Here is a 19,512-nt window from a genome sequence, read left to right as displayed (position 1 = left end):
AATTGAGGCAGAATTTATGTGTTGGAGTGTAAAGATATCCTAAATACCTCAAGAAAAAACAAACAAGAAAGACCTCATACAGTAAGGCCCCATTCGTTTAAATAAACATGTTCATTCCTACATGCGCCCAAGCCACTTCTGAAAGGGGACATAACCAACCGTGCAAGACTAGTTACCTCGGAAGAATGGGACTGGAAATCTGGAAGGAAGGGACTTTTCACTTTATGTTCTTTAGTATTGCCTGATTCTTTTTTTTTTTTTTAACTATCAACATCATAATTAAAAGTAAAAAAAAAAGAGAGAGAGAGAGAGAGAAGTTAAATAAATGCATTGTTCTCTGTACCTGCTCTTCCTCAGGAAGGATCTGAACGTGCTTCTAGCTGGTGCTTCCACCTCTACGTGAGAGCTGTGCCAGGACTAACACTTCGTCTTGACTTCTCAGTCAAAACCCAAGCATAGATCTTTACTTACAAGATATTTTAATCCGATGTCTTACTGTTATCGTAAATTTAAAATAGAATTTAACATTTGCCCCCCCAAAGCAGCAACCTTTCAGAAGTCACAATTTCTATCAATGTTATCAGCACTCCTGCCTCAAGTGATCTCACGCAAGCCCACAATTGGTCCCCAGACACCTATCGCACACTTGCTGTAAATGCTGGGTGTTGTGGTGGGGACTGAAAATGCAAATATGAATAAAAGCAGGTCCCTGCCATTAACAAACACAAAGCCAAACAGGCCAATAAATGCTTGTAACACAGGGTAAGCATTACCCCAGAGTTCACTACACACAAGAAGCTCTGGAAGGACACAGGCACATCTGAGGCAGAGGAAACGGTAAGCGCAATGGGGCTTCTTCTTAGCCAGTTTAACTTCTGTGTTCTATATGCAGGGAACCAGTCTCGGTTCTTTACAACTGTTGATTTATTTAGTTCTCGTTAACAACTCTTAAAGGTGAACACAATTTCCTCATTTTATTGATGAGGAAACAAAGGCACAGACCGGTTAAATACATTGCCCAACATCCCAGAGACAACAAGTGACAAAGCCAGGATTTCTACCCAGGCGATCTAATTCCCTGATGTGCCTATATGGTTAATTATTCCAATCCAGTCCCTGGCCTTTCCCTTTACTAGAGTGACTCTCCAATGACATCAAGTCCTGTACGGCAGTGAAAAGTAGAGCAATACAGTCAGTATTTTAGGAACTTTGTATGGCAACAGATGACTTAGCACAGCGAGCATTTCATTGTGTATATAATGGTCGAATTAGTCTGCTGTACTCCTGACACTCATGCATTGTATGTTAACTATACTTCAGTAAAAAATTAAAATTAAAAAAATCCTATGGTTCTTCGACAGCAACCACAATTCTACATATCATCTTTTAAATCTACCTCCTCCTCTGTATTGCCCCGCCCCTACCCGAGGCCAGGCTCCTGTAATCCCCTGTGACCTAGTGCAACAGTATCTGATTCGTCTGTCTCCGCCTCTTCTGGATTCACTCTGCACCCTCCACGACTGCATTAATCCTTAAAAGGAAATTCCGTCCAATGCTACTATTAAGACCAAAGGTTCTTAGAGTCAGGATGAATCTCTGTTTCACGACTTAAGAACACCACTGTGTAATGGGGGGGAAAAGTACTTAAAACTCGTAAGATTTTCCGAGGCTGAAGCAGATGAGGCAGCACGCAAAGCACTCAGGAAGGGACCCGGCAGAGCAGGCCTAGACAAATAAAGGCCCAATATCATAGATCTTTATTTTTAGCAAAATTACCACTTCCATCACTTCACTCACCAGCTCAAAAACATTCAATGATTCCTCATTGCCTGAAAAACAGGGGACAGTACTGACATTCAAGACCCTCCAGTCTGAAAGCTCACTTTCCAATTTATTTCCAATGACGTTCCAAACCAGTACTTCCCAAACTTAAACATACATAAGAACACCTGAGGAGCATATGGTTAAAAATGCAAATGCCTGGGGATGCCTGGGTGGCTCGGTCAGTTAAGCGGCTGCCTTCGGCTCAGGGCATGATCCCAGGGTTCTGAGATCGAGCCCCACATTGGGCTCCCTGATCAGCGGGAAGTTTGCTTCTCTCTCTCCCACTCCCCAAATTGTGTTCCCTCTCTCACTGTGTGTGTGTGGCTCTCTCTTTCTGTCAAATAAATAAATAAATAAAATCTCTAAAAAATAAAATAAAAAATTATTTTTAAGAATGCAAATGCCTGGGGCACCTGGGTGGCTCAGTCAGTTGAGCCTGACTCTTGATTTCAGTTCAGATCATGACCTCAGTGTCATTGGATCAAGCCCCATGTCAGGCTCTGAGCCCAGCAGGGAGTCGGCTTGAGATTCTCTCTCCCTCTCCCCCTCCCCGCCCCATACTCTCATGCTCCAGCATGCTCAGGCATGCACGCGCTCTCTCATCTAAGTAAATCTTGGGGGAAAAAAAAAAAAAAAGCAAATGCCTGGGTACCAAAAATTCAGAATTCTGAAGTAGGGCCCATGCATCAGCATTTTCTAAAACGCATTCATACGGGGACGCCTGGGTGGCTCAGTTGGTTGGACGACTGCCTCCGGCTCAGGGCGTGATCCTGGAGTCCTGGGATCGAGTCCCACATCAGGCTCCCAGCTCCATGGGGAGTCTGCTTCGCTCTCTGACCTTCTCCTCGCTCATGCTCTCTCTCACTGTCTCTCTCTCTCAAATAAATAAATAAAATCTTTAAAAAAAAAAAAATGCATTCATACGGATTTGGATACAAGTAGCCTGTAACCTGTTTGCAAGTAAGTGTCATAGCAAGGTGAAAGCAAGCGGTCTTCTCAAACGTCGAGCCCGCGCATCCTCACCTCTGCTCCTGCCATTCGTACCACATCTGATCCACGGCACCTTCCACCCTATTCACTAAGCACAGAAGGGGCTCTGCTCTCTCCTTGCTCTGAAATCCTAAGCACTCTATCTCCACCACTCACTTCAGACTCCTTCCAGGAACACCTGGTTTGCTGTCTGACTCCCATACTGCTACTTAACTTCTCATGTTATTTCCCCAAGTCAATTTTATCATCATGGACAAAAGCAATACCCTGATAGGAAATGATGTGCTCAATATTTTATATTTAATTTAAGAAATATTTGATAGACACGTAAAATTAAATCTCCTCTTTTATGTGTACTGACTTGCTGACTCATGACTCAATGTGCCTTAAATGGAAAGTAAACATTAATGAAACTGAAAAATCCATAACCAAATTCCATAACCAAGTTCTGTCCTAACACCCTCAAAATATGCAAATGATACCCTACTGTATTTTGTCCCAACTCAGGCTGAGAATCCATTAATCATAACCTATATTCCAGAATCGCCTACTTCCTGAGAAAGGAAAAAAAAAAAAAAAAACACATGCCCCTCATTTGTACTCGCGACTTTAAGGTGCAAGCTCACAGTTGAAACAGGAGACTAGAAAAATAGTGGACAATGGTTACTAGCCAAAGGACACGTTAAATGCACAGGTGCCATTAGTCCACCAAGTAATGGAACATTCTCTAAAAGGTTACTATGTTCCACATGCTATATTAAGTACCCTGGAGTACTCCACTCCATCAAAATGGGAGTCATGAGCGACGCCTGGGTGGCTCAGTTGGGTAAGCAGCTGCCTTCGGCTCAGGTCATGATCCCAGCGTCCTGGGATCGAGTCCCACATCAGGCTCCTTGCTCGGCGGGGAGCCTGCTTCTCTCTCTGCCTCTGCCTGCCTCTCTGTCTACTTGTGCTCACTCTCGCTCCTCTCTCTCTCTGACAAATAAATAAATAAAATCTTAAAAAAAAAAATGGGAGTCACGAGAATAAAAAGATTAAGCTCTCAAAGATCAGAGGAGGTGTGGAAGACGGAAAAGTGACGGGTAGGAACTGACCTGGCAGAGCTGAGGAAGCCCCAGTGAGCCTGCTAAAGGGGACCTGAACAAGAGGCAAGCCAACCCACCTCATGGAGCCGCAGGAAAGCCAAAAAGCTGGAGAAAAGCATCATAAAGACAGGAGCAAGGTGCAGAGCTAAATAAAGTAAGTGGGCCCTGCCAACCCCCTCCTCCCCCCGCAACAGAAACCACGTGTGTGCTCTCTGGAGAAATGCCACTAGAGACACTCTGGCCTCCAGAGCCCAGGATGGGAGGGTGATGAGGAGGAGGATGAAAACAGGAGACTCAAGTTCAGGTGTGCTTGCTGCAGGCACATGGTGGGCTTCCCCCGCCTCCAAGACAGGGAACTGGAGGCGTCTCCTTGAGAGAAGCTGAAGGGGCACCCAGGGAAAAGTTCACAATATTTGGGATCCCCCTCATTTCAAAAGCTGCCCTGCCACCCCGGGCAATGCCCACCACTCAAGAAAATCCACTCACACAAACCGCTTCAATCTTAAAAACAAGTGAACAAGCAAAAATCACTGGACTTGTGAGGAAAGCCTACAACACTAATCATAGAAACCAAAATATACCAAAGAAAGGAACTCTCAGATACTCCAAAGAGGCTTCTCAGAAAAAAATTAAAAAATAAGACAGCCTCAGAGAGGTAAAGCAGTAACAATAATAAATGCAAACATTTATTTAGCACCTACTATTCCCCAGGCACTATTCAATCCTTTACACATGTTAACTCATCTATACCTGAGGTAGTATTGTCATCTTCTCATTGTGTAGATCATGGGTCAACAAATCACAACCCAAGGGGCCAAATCCAGCCTGCTGTCCGAAGAATGATTTTTACATTTTTAAACAACTGGGGCGGGGGGGAGTATGCTGTGACACGTGGAAATCACATGAAATTAAAAAGCCAGTGTCCATAATTAAAGTTTTACTAGAACACAGCTATGTTCAGTTGTTCACGTACTGCCTGTAGCTGCTTTAATGATACAACAGCAGGGCTGAGTAGTTACTACAGAGACCAGATGTGATGTTCTCATGCCTTTATGCTGCAGATCACCACACTACAAATCTCTGCAGACAGAAGTCGGCATTTCAAGTGTCTTGCATGTTGCAATGATTACCAGTGATATCTGTCATGCGGAAACAAGAAAAGAAGTAGACTTTGATGTCAAGCCTTTAGCAGAGCATAGATCATTTTTTTAAAAATCTGATGAAATGTCAAAGCGTCGTGTCTGTTATGTAACAGCATCGTACTTGTACCAGAATACCATACAGGAAGACATGAGCAGCTAAGCACTCATCACAACAGACTGACAGGCCTACCACGGAGCACGACCAGGAGAGCTAGCAAATCTAAAACATGACATTTCATCACAGCAGAGTGTCTTCCCATCAACAAAGGCTAAAACTGAGACTGCAACCAAAGTAAAGAAAGTTCCGAATGGCTCACGTGTTAACCAAACAAGAAAAGTCACAGACCAATCACGAGTTAAACTAAACCGTGTTTGATTACAGCAAAGAAATGTGTCCAGAAAAAGTAAACTCCTTTCAGACCTGTCATTCAGTGAAAACAGCTGTTCAGAGAGCAGTCTGTATGCAACAATTACAGCTCAGAATATTTCCCCCCAGAATGGAGAAAAATACTAATTCAGTACAACCTGAAGTAGAATCTGCTAAGACGCGTAATAACTGATGGTGGTAAAAATGCATGTGAAGCTGGGCGCCTGGGCGGCTCAGTGGGTTAAAGCCTCTGCCTTCGGCTCAGGTCATGATCTCAGAGTCCTGGGATTGAGTCCTGCATCAGGCTCTCTGCTTAGTGGGGAGCCTGCTTCCCTCCCGGCCTCTGCCTGCCTCTATGCCTACTTGTGATCTCTTTCTGTCAAATAAATAAATAAAATCTTTAAAAAAAAAAAATGCATGTGGATGGATAAATTAACAAACCTTGTGGAAATGCAAGGTGTCTAAAACCTACTCGTTATTCACTGTATAATCAATGAGCAGGCAGGTGGCAAAAAATACCTGAATCTACCACGTTACTGAACCAGTTACAACAGTTAACTTCATTACTTTCCATGAACTTTACCGCCATCAGTTCTATGAAAATTCCATCAGAAATAGAAGCTGAATATCCCAATTCTGTCCTGGCTTAGCCAGGGTACAGTTTTTATGGAAATTTTTCAAGCTCAGAGATGAGAACAAAATTTTTCTGAAGAACCTCGCTCAGTCACTGTTACTGAACACTAAATGGTTTTGAAAATTCATTTTTGCTGCAGATTTGCTCATATTTATCAGTGAATTCAATCTAAAATTAAAAGGCCAGTAATACTTCCACGTAAAACTTGCACTGAGGTAGTCATTTCACAGGACAACTGACACTGAGTCGCAAGTGATGTTGGGCTGCCTTACACGCTCGGCATGCTATAAAAAATTAAAATGAGATGCGAGATCTCCAATGCCACACAAATATGTAATAAATGCATTTTCCAAAATCAAACTACATTTTCAGCATTTTTCAGACCTCAATACAAGTTCCACATTTCAAAAACCATTTAACTGTGCGACAAGAAGCTTCTACCTAACCCTCAACTGGAAGAGATTAGTGATCAATGTGATGATTTGCTAAAAGGTAATTATCAAGAAAAGAATCTAGCAGAATTCTATAGATACTTTCCAAGCAATAATATGCTCCGCTAAAACTCTATGTTCATGGACTGACATCAGTACTTGGAGGTACCATGTAAAAAGATACTGTCAAAGTGAAATATAAAAAATCTCATTACAAACCAACATTAAATATGATCATTTGTGATCAATATTGACTACTGAGGTTTAAAGTTGGTACACCCTGGGGCACCTGGGTGGCTCAGTGGGTTAAGCCTCTGCCTTCGGCTCAGGTCATGATCTCAGGGTCCTGGGATGGAGCCCACACTGGGTTTTCTGCTCAGCAGGGAGCCTGCTTCCCCCTCTCTCTCTGCCTGCCTCTCTGCCTACTTGTGATCTCTGTCTGTCAAATAAATAAACAAAATCTTTAAAGTTAGTATACCCTGTTAGACAAAATATTATCCCCTTCTTTCAAAAAGAGATCATTCTTCTCAGTAGCAAAAGTTATTACAAAATAAATTATCAGGACGCCTGGGTGGCGCAGTTGGTTGGACGACTGCCTTTGGCTCAGGGCGTGATCCTGGAGTCCCGGGATCGAGTCCCACATCGGGCTCCCAGCTCCATGGGGAGTCTGCTTCGCTCTCTGACCTTCTCCTCGCTCATGCTCTCTCTCACTGTCTCTCTCTCTCAAATAAATAAATAAAATCTTAAAAAAATAAAAAAAATAAAAAAAAAATAAATTATCAACCATTATTCGTATTGTATTTTGAATTTCATCAGTAAAGAACTTGTGAAAAATTTTCCTCTCCCATTACATAAGTACCTGTATAACAGCCTTCATTTTGCCTTTTGGCCTACGAAGCCCAAAATATTTACAATCTGGCCCTTTACACAAATATCTGCCAACTCTTGGGCTAGACAAATAAACTGAGGCAAAGAAAGATTAAGTGACTTGCTCCAGACTACAGTTAGAAAGTGGCATACCAGGGTTCACACCTAGGCAGGCTGGGTGCAGAAACCACTAGGCCACACTGCTTCCATGAACCAAAAACAAGATGTCACAGAAAAGGAAACAGCTGAAGGACAAGAAAGGATACCTGACAAACCCTTTAAAAAACTGGACAGAGAGAAGATAAGGTCAAAGAAACTTCCGTAATAAAGAACAAGAGACAAATATGGAAAATGTTAGTAGCAGGAACTCCAAAAACAGAGGAGTTTAAGTCAAGACACTGCCCAGCTGGGTGTGAATGCCCACCTCACACGCACACCAGAAAGCCAGGAGGCCTCTGGGACAGGAACCAAACAACTCCACGCTCGTGGCAACAGCAGCAGCCACAGCAACATCCTGCATCGGTTTCCTGGGCCCCAGTCCCCACAGGCCTTTCACAGTATTTGGTAAAAATTAGTACTATGTTCATGAAAAAATACGCAAAAGGGGGTGGGGAGCAGGGAACCCAGGTAAATTACTGAGCTCAGCAGTGAGCAGTATTTATGTACTCCTAGCAAGGTAAACGCTGAGCACTAAATTAGCCAAGAATTCTCATGTCCCTCTACTAGAAGGTCTGGAAGGGAGGGGAGGAAAAGGAAGAGCACCTCATCTACCATAACAAGGAGTCAACAGGTGTCAGCCACAATGGATAAATCAAAAAACAGCCACTGAGCCGTATGACGTATACACATGGTTAAGGGTGGCTGACTCTGGGAACTAGACTACAAAGGACAGGGAAGACAGGGTATGGTTCATTTTTTAAAATATGCCTTCTGATATTATTTATCTTTTCTAAAACACAAGCATTACTTTAAGTAGAAAATTAACTCTTAAACAAATTAGAGAGGAAGTGCTTTACTATCCACTATCATGATCACTGATTCACATAAACAACTCAATGTGCAAATACCAAAGAGCAGTGCAGGGTTGAAAACACAAACTAGCATTACCCAAGCTCTATCCCATCATGCTTATGTAAACACAGGGGGTCTGTCATTATTGCCTGAGAGCCCACTGTGTAGCCAGCACGATGCTAAGTGCCAAGACTGCAAATATGAAGAATGGAATTTATTTACAGTTGAGTATAAGATACAGCTAAATCAACATGAAATTATAATACAGCAACTATTCAAGACTCAGTGATAGCTTCCCAGAGGTCGGACCACAAAAGCTAAGACCTGAAGGATAAGAAGGATTGGCCTACTTGGGTGTGGGGTTCAGAAAATTGTCCAAGCGGGACGCCTGGGTGGCTCAGTTGTTTGGACGACTGCCTTCGGCTCAGGGCGTGATCCTGGAGTCCCGGGATCGAGTCCCACATCGGGCTCCCAGCTCCATGGGAAGTCTGCTTCGCTCTCTGACCTTCTCCTCGCTCATGCTCTCTCTCACTGTCTCTCTCTCTCAAATAAATAAATAAATAATCTTTAAAAAAAAAAAAAAAAGAAAATTGTCCAAGCAAAGAGAACACTAGGTATAAAAGGCCTCAAGTGAAGACAAAAACAGGCAAGGGCCCATTTAAGGAACTGAAAGAAGTTCAACAAGGCTTGAGTAGGGAGGGAATCAGAGTGGAAGCCAAAAAGGCCAGAGAGCAAGCTGATGCTTGATGCTTTACAACAGGAAGACTTCCTAATGGGCTTCTACTTTGCCCACTGGAACTGTAAGATCACACCCAACCCTGAGGCTTGTAGATCAGAGAACTCTTCCACTATACACTGATGATTTCAAAATATTTAAGTCCAGTGCAGAATGTTCTTGAGGGTACCAGACCATTTATCTAACTGCATGCCATGCATCACCATCCGGACCCAGAAATCAAGGACCACACCCTAAGGATGACAGAGTAAGAAACCCTATGACACTGGGGCCACCACACCAGCCCTGGATTGTCGACCTGGACTTTTACATGAGAAACAAACATGTTTAAGCTATTTATTCAATCAAGTGTCTGTTACCCCTGGCCAAACCTAATTTTAACTGAAGCAGAAGGCTTTAAAAGTGTTCCAAGGTGGGGTGCCTGGGTGGCTTAGTCGGTTAAGCGTCTGACTCTTGGTTTCATTTAGGTCATGATTTCGGGTTCGTGAAACAAGCCCCTGAGTCAGGCTCCGCACTAAGTACGAAGTAGGCTTAAGATTCCCTCTCCTCCTCTGTCCCTCCCTCTGCTCCCCTGCATGCTCCTTCTCTCACTCTCTAAAATAAATGAATAAATCTCTTTAAAAAAAAAAAAGGTATTCTAAGGCGAAGGGTTACAAGAGATATTCTGAATGAATTGTTAAGATTCAGTGACTGAACCAATCTAAAAAAGAAATTATCAGCCATATGACATACAAAATGTACACTGTTTAATTCTTCCAGTGTCTTTATTGAATTAACAGCCACTTTTAGTGTCTGCATTTATTTTCTTATTTATTTTAGAGCAAGTGTGGTATGTGCCCGCTGGGGGAGGGGCAGAGGCGGGGGGAGAATCCCAAGCAGACTCCACACTGAGCCTGGAGCCCAACATGGGGCTCAATCTCGCAACCCTGAAATCATGACCTGAGATGAAACCAAAAGCCGGATGCCTAACCAACTGAGCCACCCAGGCGCCCAGCATTGTCTGTAAGTTGAGATATAAGTGACATGTAGCACTATATTAGTTTCTGGTGTACAACATTACGTTCCCTAGGTGTATATTGCAAAATGATCACAATTAAGTCTAATTAATATCCATCACCATACATAATTACAATTTTTTCTGATGATGAAAACTTAAAAGATCTACTGTTAGCAACTTTCAAATATATAATAAGTATTAACTACAGTCGCCATGCTGCACATTACTCCCCCCAACCCATGACTTAAAATTATACGTTTATACCTTTTGAGCACCTTTACCCATTTTGTCCACACACCCAGCCCCACCCCAACCCCAAAACCCCAGTCTGGTGTCTGCATATTTAAAGAATATGATAAAAATTAGATAAGATCAAAAAGTACCAACCAAACTTCCTGAAAGGAATAAATAAAAAAAAAATTCTGTTAATAAGACCTATTTGTAAAGCTGTTCTCAACCCTACTAGTTTAGGTTATTTTGACTAGTAATAATAATAAGTAACAGATGGATAACTTACACACTGTTTACATGCAGTTTTTTTTTTTAAAGATTTTATTTATTTATTTGCCAGAGACAGAGGGAGAGAGAGCGAGCGAGCACAGGCAGACAAAGAGGCAGGCAGAGGCAGAGGGAGAAGCAGGCTCCCTGCCGAGCAAGGAGCCGGATGTGGGACTCGATCCCAGGACCCTGGGATCATGACCTGAGCCGAAGGCAGCTGCTTAACCAACTGAGCCATCCAGGCGTCCCTACATGCAGTTTTTAAGTAGGAGTTCAGAGCATTAGCTCCACGAAGAACCTTCTAAGGGGAAACGAGCTGAGAGGCAGGAGCAGACAGCGAACAGTTCGCCTTACACTTAACTGAGAAGTGGTAACACTGAAACACACCACCATCACAGCCAGGACCTTCATACCTGGACACGGTCAAGGCCTTGAGAGCTAAGGCAGAACGCACAAACCCCTCAGGAAGTAGGATACCAGACTAGAGGACTTCCTTAAGTCCTCTGTACCTTCCAGACTCCGTCTTCTCTCGGTCCTGGGAAAGAAAGAGCAGCAACAGCCATCAGGCCCCTTACCTGTTCTGGCTCACAGCCCTTTTCAACCAAGTCACAGAAAGAAAAGTTGAGAAGGAGCCTCAACTCTAAGTCTTTCTGGAGCTCATTCTTCCTGCACATTTTCTTTCTGGGGGCGCTTGGGTGATTCAGTCAGTTAAGCATCCAACTCTTGATTTTGGCTCAGGTCACGGTCTCAAGAGTCGTGAGACTGAGCCCCACGTCAAACTCTGCACTGAGCATGGAGCCTGCTTGAGGTTCTCTCTCTCTCTCTCTCTCTCTCTGGGTCCCACTGCCCCTCCCGGCAACTCCCTCTCTCCAAAAACAAAAAAATCTTCCTGTTGAATTGGGAGTGCCTCGATCACCCCTGGGACAGAGACTTCTCAATGGGAGCACAGGAGCCATCACTGCCCCAGACTGTCCTATGACTTCAAGAAGCTGCTGAGCATTACATACACTCTGATTACAAGTATACAGTACTTAAAAAACATAAATACAAGGAGACCAAAACTAAATACAGAAAGACTTTCACATTGCTTTAATGCTTAATCACTTTTTTTTTTTTAAGATTTTTTATTTATTTATTTGACAGGCGGAGATCACAAGTAGGCAGAGAGGCAGGCAGAGAGAGAGAGAGAGAGGAAAGCAGGCTCTCCGCTCAGCAGAGAGCCCGATGCGGGACTCGATCCCAGGACGCTGGGATCATGACCCGAGCCGAAGGCAGCGGCTTAACCCACTGAGCCACCCAGGCGCCCCTGCTTAATCACTTTTAAAGGTTTCATTTTACCAAAACCTACACTGCAAGCACACAGGTACTTCTCATGTTGGTCAAAGTCACTGAAAAGGAAAACGGAGCGGTCCTCTCTATCGCTAACCATTCCCATTACCTAAAGTGAAAGACAACACACTGAATTTGTAGCAATAAAGGAAGCCAACTCAAGGAATCAAGGCTCAGCAAAATGTCCCAAAACACACTATGGTAGGCAGAACAATAGCCCCCGAAGATGTCCATATCCTCATCTGTGGAACCTGTGATTGTTAGCTTACCTGGCAGAGGGGATTTTGCAGCTATAATTAAGTTAAGAACCTTAGGATGGCGGAAATTCTCCTAAATTATCCAGGTGGGCCTGATCTAATCACACGGGTCCTTAACCTTTCCCAGTTGTGATCAGAGACCTACTACAGAATGGACGAAGAAATGCAATATTGCTGGCTTTGAAGAGGGAGCACAAGGGAGGCGAGCCAAGGAATACCGGTAGCCTCTAGAAGCTGGAAGAAACAAGAATACAGATTCTCCCCTACAAACCTCTAGAAAAGAACACAGCATTGCAGACACATTGATTTTAGCCAAGTAAGACCCATTTTGGACTTCAAAATACAGAACTTAAAAATAATGTGTTGTTTTCAGACACTAAATTTGTGGTAACATTTACAATAAGCATAGAAAACTAATATATGCATGGGGCCTGGGTGGCTCAGTCAGTCAAGTGTCATAACTTCAGGGTCCTGGAATCAAGCCCAACTTAGGGCTCTGTGCTCAGCGCCAAGTCTATTTGTCCCTTTCGCTCTCCCTCTGTCCTTCCTCCCCCTACCTCATGCCCTCTCTAAAATAAAATCTTAAAAAAAAAAAAAAGAAAGAAAACTAATACATAGTAAACTTGTAATAATATGTGAAAGTATCTAAAAAGTGTAATCAAATTGCCCAAATATTTAGAGCAATGAGACATACGTTATTAGTGCATGTATATTTCACTTTTTAAAATTTGCACAGGTATTTCACTGCTATTTTTCTCCTGCTCTCCTGCTGCTCCTGTTCTCATGAAAACTCCATCAGTTAAAATGCCAGCCAAAGTGACAATTCTTTGAACTTTCTGTAGAAGGATGAACCATATCAACCAAGAAAATAAGAGGATAACAGGAAAAAAAAATCAGGAAAAAATTATACCATGTTCTTTAGAGAGTCAAACATCAAAGTGTTTGCACTATATAATTTCCTTGTACCAAATGGATGTTACATTTTAAAAAATAAGTCCTTCTAGGGACGTGTGGGTGGCTAGTGGGTTGAGCCTCTGCCTTCAATTGGGTCATGATCTCAGGGTCCTGGGATCAAGCCCTGCATTGGGCTCTCTGCTTGGCAGGGAGCCTGCTTCCCCCCACCCCTGCTTCCCTCTCTGCCAACTTGTGATCTCTGCCAAATAAATAATATTTTTAAAAATAAATAAAAAATAAGTCCTTCTAAATATTGATATTAAGAGCTTACTGTTAATTTTTCTATATGTGATAATGGTAATATGGACATATTAAGAAGAGAGTGACTCAACCTTCTACAGATATACACTCAAATATTTACAAATGAAATGGTATGCCTATGACCTACTTTAAAATAGCTGGGAGTGGGGATAGGAATGGATAACGAAGATGAAAGTAAATGAGCCTGAGTTACTAATCACTGAAGCTGGGTAATGGGTACATGGGCGATATTAAATTATTTCAATGTTTAAGCTTTTCTGTATTTACAAGTTACACAAACAAAGTCCTTGGACTCTCTCACAATAATACAGGCTCGGGTCGCCTGGGTGGCTCAGTGGGTTAAAGCCTCTGCCTTCGGCTCAGGTCATGATCCCAGGGCCCTGGGATCGAGCCCCACATCGGGCTCTCTGCTCAGCAGGGAGCCTGCTTCCTCCTCTCTCTCTGCCGGCCTCTCTGTCTACTTGTGATCTCTAGCTGTCAAATAAATAAATAAAACCTTTAAAAATAATAATAATAATAATAATACAGGCTCAATATATTTAACAGTTGAATCTCCTTCTTGTGACATTGCCCCCCTCAACTCTCTGCACTCAAGCGACCTGCAGTTTATTTTTTTTTTTTAAGATTTTATTTATTTACTTGACAAAGAAAGAGAGTGATCACAAGTAAGCACAGAGGCAGGCAAGAGAGAGGAGGGGTGGAGCAGGCTCCCTGCTGAGCAGAGAGCCCGATGCAGGACTCGATCCCAGGACCCTGAGATCATGACCTGAGCCGAAGGCAGCGGCTTAACCCACTGAGCCACCCAGGCGCCCCGACCTGCAGTTTATAGTTCAATCGATTCCTTTTCAAAATCAATTATTCTTAAATCCCCAACTCATTTTACCCTATTAACCTTAAGAGTTTCGCCAAATCACTTAACCTCTAAGAGCCTGTTCTTCATCTACAGAATGGCAATGTTTATACTTGGCCACTCTGAGATGCCAAGAGATAATCTAAGATAAAAATTACAAAAAAGAATGATCCTTCTAGAAATCTATATTCACAAATTTCATGCTCAGCAGCAACCATTCCCCTACTCCTATAGATCTCTTCCCTCCACCTCCAGTTTCCTTCTGGCGCCCTCCACCATCAGACCAAAGGCCTGGGTTCCTCTCTAAGATAACACTCCCCTGCACGGAGTCCATCCCCCATGTTTTCACAGCAGCTTCTCTCTACACGCCCCTCCCTCCAACCTCCCGTCTCCCCTTCAGGGGTCCCACTCCATGTACACCCCTAGTCCGTTCATTCTGTGTACCCCATTGCCAGCCCTATCACAATCACCCCAACATTCCTCTACCCCCGTTCAGTACTTTCTGCTAACAGCTTGATCACCCACTACGGCCACCAGCTCTCAAACATCTGGGCTAACTTCCCACCCTTTCGGTTAAAACACAACTGCTAGATGTCAGGAAGTGGGAATGGGGGAAATAGAGACTGTTAATGAATAAGAGTTTCTTTTTGCGCGATAAAAATGTTGTGGAATTAGACAGTTGCACAACCCTGAGAATATGCTAAAAACCACGGAGTTATACTTTAATTGTACTTTTAAAGGGTGAGTTTTACGGTATGTGAACTACTTCTCCAGAACAATGTATACCTCAAGAAGGAAAGAAAGATCAACACTACTGCTCACCCTGCCCATTACACGCCCATTTGTCAGATCCACATCGCCCCATCTCCCGAAGCCTCTATCTACCTGCTCTTCAGTATCCCCCCAACTCTTAACACTAGACTCGGACAGAGGTCCCTCTCATTCTTGACTAACACACTCACTCACCCTTTAAGTGCCCACTGTGCCCTGAAAGGGGGCGGGGGGAAGATGCGGGCGGCTCTCGGGGCCCAGGCACAACCCCTCCACGGGGGCCCAGTCCCCCACTGGCAGGAAAGGACCCTCTCCCCCGTGCCAGCGGAGCTGTCCCGACGACGGGATGCGTCCGCGATCCCGCTCGGACAAGGGGCGGGGGGCCCCGCCAGGCTTCTAGGGCCGCTCCGCTGGGGGCGGCGCCACAGCCCACCTGTCTCAGCCGCAGGGCAGATCCGCTTCCAGCTCCACCGACACACGAGTTGGTGGCAAGGGGGGATCGGAAGAAGCCGCCGTCGCCGCCGCAGCCAGGGTGGTGCACGCCGGCTCAGGCCTTCAGGATTCCACGTCTCTGAGGCTCCGGCTTCAGCTCCGGCTCGACTCCGGCTCGGCTCCGGCCCCAGCCGCGTCCGTGCGGAGGCCGGGAGGCGGGGAGAGAAGAGGGAAGCGGCAGAGAACGCCGCTGGGGACCGAACGGCCGGGCGCGCTCGGGCGGACGATCACGTGGCACGCGGCGCGCAGACTTCTGGGAAATGTAGTCCTTCAGACGTTGGGCGTTCCTCCACCGTCCTAGCGCATCCAGGGCAACGGCAAAGCCACGTGGCAAATTCGAGAAGCGGCTAATCCCTCTTACAGATCGCTGGATCGCAAGCACCACACTAGTGGTGTGACTTAGCTTTGTTAAGGCCCCTGTTTTTTCCTACTCGGATAACCATCCCAAAGTCAGCAGTTCTGTGTCGGGCTCTGAAGAGTTGGAAAGAGGAAAATCATTTATCTTGGGGGTATTATTTTTTTTTATCTCTATCTTTATTCTTTGCAAACCCTTGTGTCCAGAGCTGACTTCCAGAAAATAATTTTTAATGAGGGCAGGTAGTAGGTCTATAACTAACTGCACCATTTACAGAAAGGGCGGATCCCATAGGAAAGAGTATCGATACAGTGCAGTTACCAAAAAATGAAATTCGAAGTGAAATGAGACTGTTACCAGACTGACAAACGTCCTTGAGTTTTTCCCATCAGCTTCCTCTTCTTAAATAAATGCAAGATGATGATAATTCTTCTCATATAGGACTATTGCCGAATCCGTAACAATAATTAACAAGTCCCATTATGTTGTTTTTTATGTGCGGTACACTGTTGTTTCTCCAAATAACACTGAGATAGATATCACTATTACTTCTGTTTTACAATCAGTGTGTCAAATGCACTCTGAGAAGTACCATACAGATCTTCTATGTACTTTTCTGTCATCTGTTGCCAATAAATTCCCCGAGTTTACAGATTATTTCAGGAAAACACACTAAAACACAAAGTACCTGAGAGCCTAGCTAAGAAGAGGTGGGCACTACTATGTAGCCATTGTAAAGGATACTAAGGATACATGCTCATGATATATCCAGCAGAAACAGTATGTATAATATCCAATTTTCATAAATGAATTATGTTTATGTTTATTGTATATGTATATACACACACAGTGGGGGGGAGGCTAAAAGAATATTAACAATTATAAACTTTGAGGAATGAGATCTCGTGTAATTAAATTCCGTTTTCCCCTGTTTCCTATTTTTCCTGCAATGAATATGTGTTACATCTATAGTTTTATAATTTTTATTTTTAAATTTTAGCAAAAAGAGAGGCCCCCAAACCAAACTCAAAGTACTTAATATTTTTGCCTTTACCAAGAATTACACCCTCTAGCTACCCCAAAATGATCTAGAAATAAATGTGAACCTCTCTTCAGAACTAGCTTTATAGAACAAGAAGCAACTTATCCTACTTTGAGGCAAACTTGTTATTAAAATTTAATGTCCCCTCTTTTTAATATTTTTTGGATAGCTTAAAATAAAAAGGGTCTTACCAATGTTCCTTGGTAAATGTTATAATACTGCTAGGCAATCACCATAAATCAGAGTGTTAAATTAGGAATGGTTTTCCCAATGTATGAACCATGAGTTGGAGTAGCAATCTTTCACAAACCTTTTATTGTACATGTAATGTGCTAGGTATTATCTTTTGTCACCATCTCTCAACACTGCCAGAACCACTGTCATTGATAACTTTGACCAACTTGATTACATCAGTGTCAGGTTAGTGCAGAAACACTAGCAGGAAAGTCATGAAAACCTACTAAATGCAACTGGGTGTCCTGGTTGGATCCTAGAACCCAAAAAGGGCAATAGTGGGAAAACTTATGAAATCCAAATGAAGTCTGGAGTTTAGTTAAGGGTGTTGTACCAATGTTAATTTCCTAATTTTGACAAATGTGTTACTGTTATTATGTAAGATCCTAACATTAAAAGAAACTGGGTGAAGGATATATAGGAACTCTGTGCCTTGCAACTCTTCTGTAAATCTAAAATTATTGCATGTGATAGGCAGAATAATGGTCTCCCTGAAGACATCCACATCTTAATCCCCAAAACCTATGAGTTTGTTTGGTTACATAGCAAAGGGTTAAGATAACAGTAGTTTGCTAATCAGATGACTTTCAAATAGGGAGACTATCCAGCATTATCAGGGTGGGCCTAATGTAGTCACAAAAGTGAAAAGTAAGAGGAAGTCAAGAGAGTTATATATATGGCTCTGCAGATGTACAAGTCTCTGCCCTCAACAAGGAGTCTGCTTGAGATTCTCTCTCTCCCTCTGTCCCTCCCCCATTCCTGCTCATGCACTCTCACTCTCTCTAAAATAAATAAATACATCTTTAAAATAAATAAATATGGCTCTGTAAGAAGATGAAGTGATGCAGTGTGAGGATGAGACATTGCTGACTTTGAAGATGGCAAGACACTGGGAACATATGCAGTGGCTTCTAGAAGCTGAAAAAGACCAGGAAACAGATTATATCCCCTAGAGCTTCCAGAAGGGAACCCAGTCTTACCAATACCTTGATTTTAACTCAGTGAGAATTGTGTCAGACTTCTGACCTCCAGAACTATGAGATTATAAATGTGTGTGGTGTTAAGCCACTAAGTCCATTGTAACTTATTATAGCAGCAAATGCAAAATGAATACATTAAAAAATGTGGGGTTTAATTAAGAAACAAAACTTCCAAATGACTGTTTCTTTTCCCAACACATTTTCAATCTCAGACTGTACCAGTATTTATCCTACTTAGAAAGTAACCGTAGCCTGGGTGGCTCAGTGGGTTAGGCCGCTGCCTTCGGCTCAGGTCATGATCTCGGGGTCCTGGGATCGAGCCCCGCATCGGGCTCTCTGCTCGGTGGGGAGCCTGCTTCCTCCTCTCTCTCTGCCTGCCTCTCTGCCTACATGTGATCTCTGTCTGTCAAATAAATAAACAAAAATCTAAAAAAAAGAAAAAAGAAAAAAAGAAAGTAACCGTAAAGCAGAAAATGTACAAAGAAAAGATACTTTGCTTTGGAAGGCATATATATTTTGCAGCAGCAGACCTATACCTTGCCAGTACATTTTGGTTAGACTATTATGAAAATCAACTATACCCAGAAATATGTTGGGCTCCCCAGGAAAGCCAGTCAGGCAGTGAAATATCCAGTGAGTTATTGGAAAAATTATGGTGTCTGAAATTGCAGTCCTACATAACCTCTTCATGACCCTCCTTACTCAGAGACTTCCCAGAGACATACTTAGAAGGAAGACTCGTGTTTCTGATTGACGACATTCTTTGGCACATTCATTCAGCACATATTTACGTAGCAATTCTCTGTGCATTGTGCTTTAGACCTGAGCCTGACCTCAAAAGTTTAAAGTCTAGTAGACCAGACGGGCATTATACAATTAAAAATTGGGTTAAATTGCCAAGAAGGACAAGATTATTCAGCACAGCCTGGTATCCAGTCCCAAAGGAACAGCTTTTTGAGAAATAAATGTGAAAATAAATCACCTGAGACTGCCAGGATCAGAATTTTCATCGACATCTTAATAACAAGATTTACATCTGCAAAACTGAACTTTCCTTTGGTATTAAAACAAACAAACAAACACAGAGTGGATCTAAATCAATAAGAAGATTGGGTGGCTCTGTCAGCTGGCGCGTTTGTCTTCAGCTCAGGTCATGATTGCAGGGTCCTAAGATGAAGTCACGTGTTGCTTTGGTCTTCCTGATCGGCAGGAAGTCTGCTTCTCTCTTTCCTTCTGCCTCTCCTCCTACTGGTGCTCTCTCTTTCGCTCTCTCTTGTGTTTAACTCTCCCCCCTCTTTCAGATAAATTTTAAGAATACATAAATAAATCAACAAGTTAGTTATTCCAGAAGTGCTAAATGCCACCATGGCCCTTTAGGAATATAATAGCTCCCCAAATCATCAAA

At 43.2% G+C, this 19,512-nt stretch overlaps 1 protein-coding gene across 1 annotated transcript in view; it reads right to left on the bottom strand.

Moving 5' to 3' along the window:
* DYM (dymeclin) overlaps positions 1-15,679 on the bottom strand; it is a 337,031-nt gene extending 321,352 nt beyond the window's left edge. Inside the window, exon 1 of the mRNA XM_044243021.1 lies at positions 15,438-15,679. The gene's annotated coding sequence lies outside the window, so the exon portion shown is untranslated. The remainder of the gene's footprint in view (positions 1-15,437) is intronic.
* Between the last annotated feature and the right edge of the window lie 3,833 nt (positions 15,680-19,512).

Source organism: Neovison vison, chromosome 3 (assembly GCF_020171115.1).
Source record: "Neovison vison isolate M4711 chromosome 3, ASM_NN_V1, whole genome shotgun sequence".
Classification (NCBI taxonomy): Eukaryota; Metazoa; Chordata; class Mammalia; order Carnivora; family Mustelidae; genus Neogale; species Neogale vison.
The sequence above is the reverse complement of the archived record's forward strand: the minus strand, read 5'-3'. Positions and strand labels throughout refer to the sequence as shown.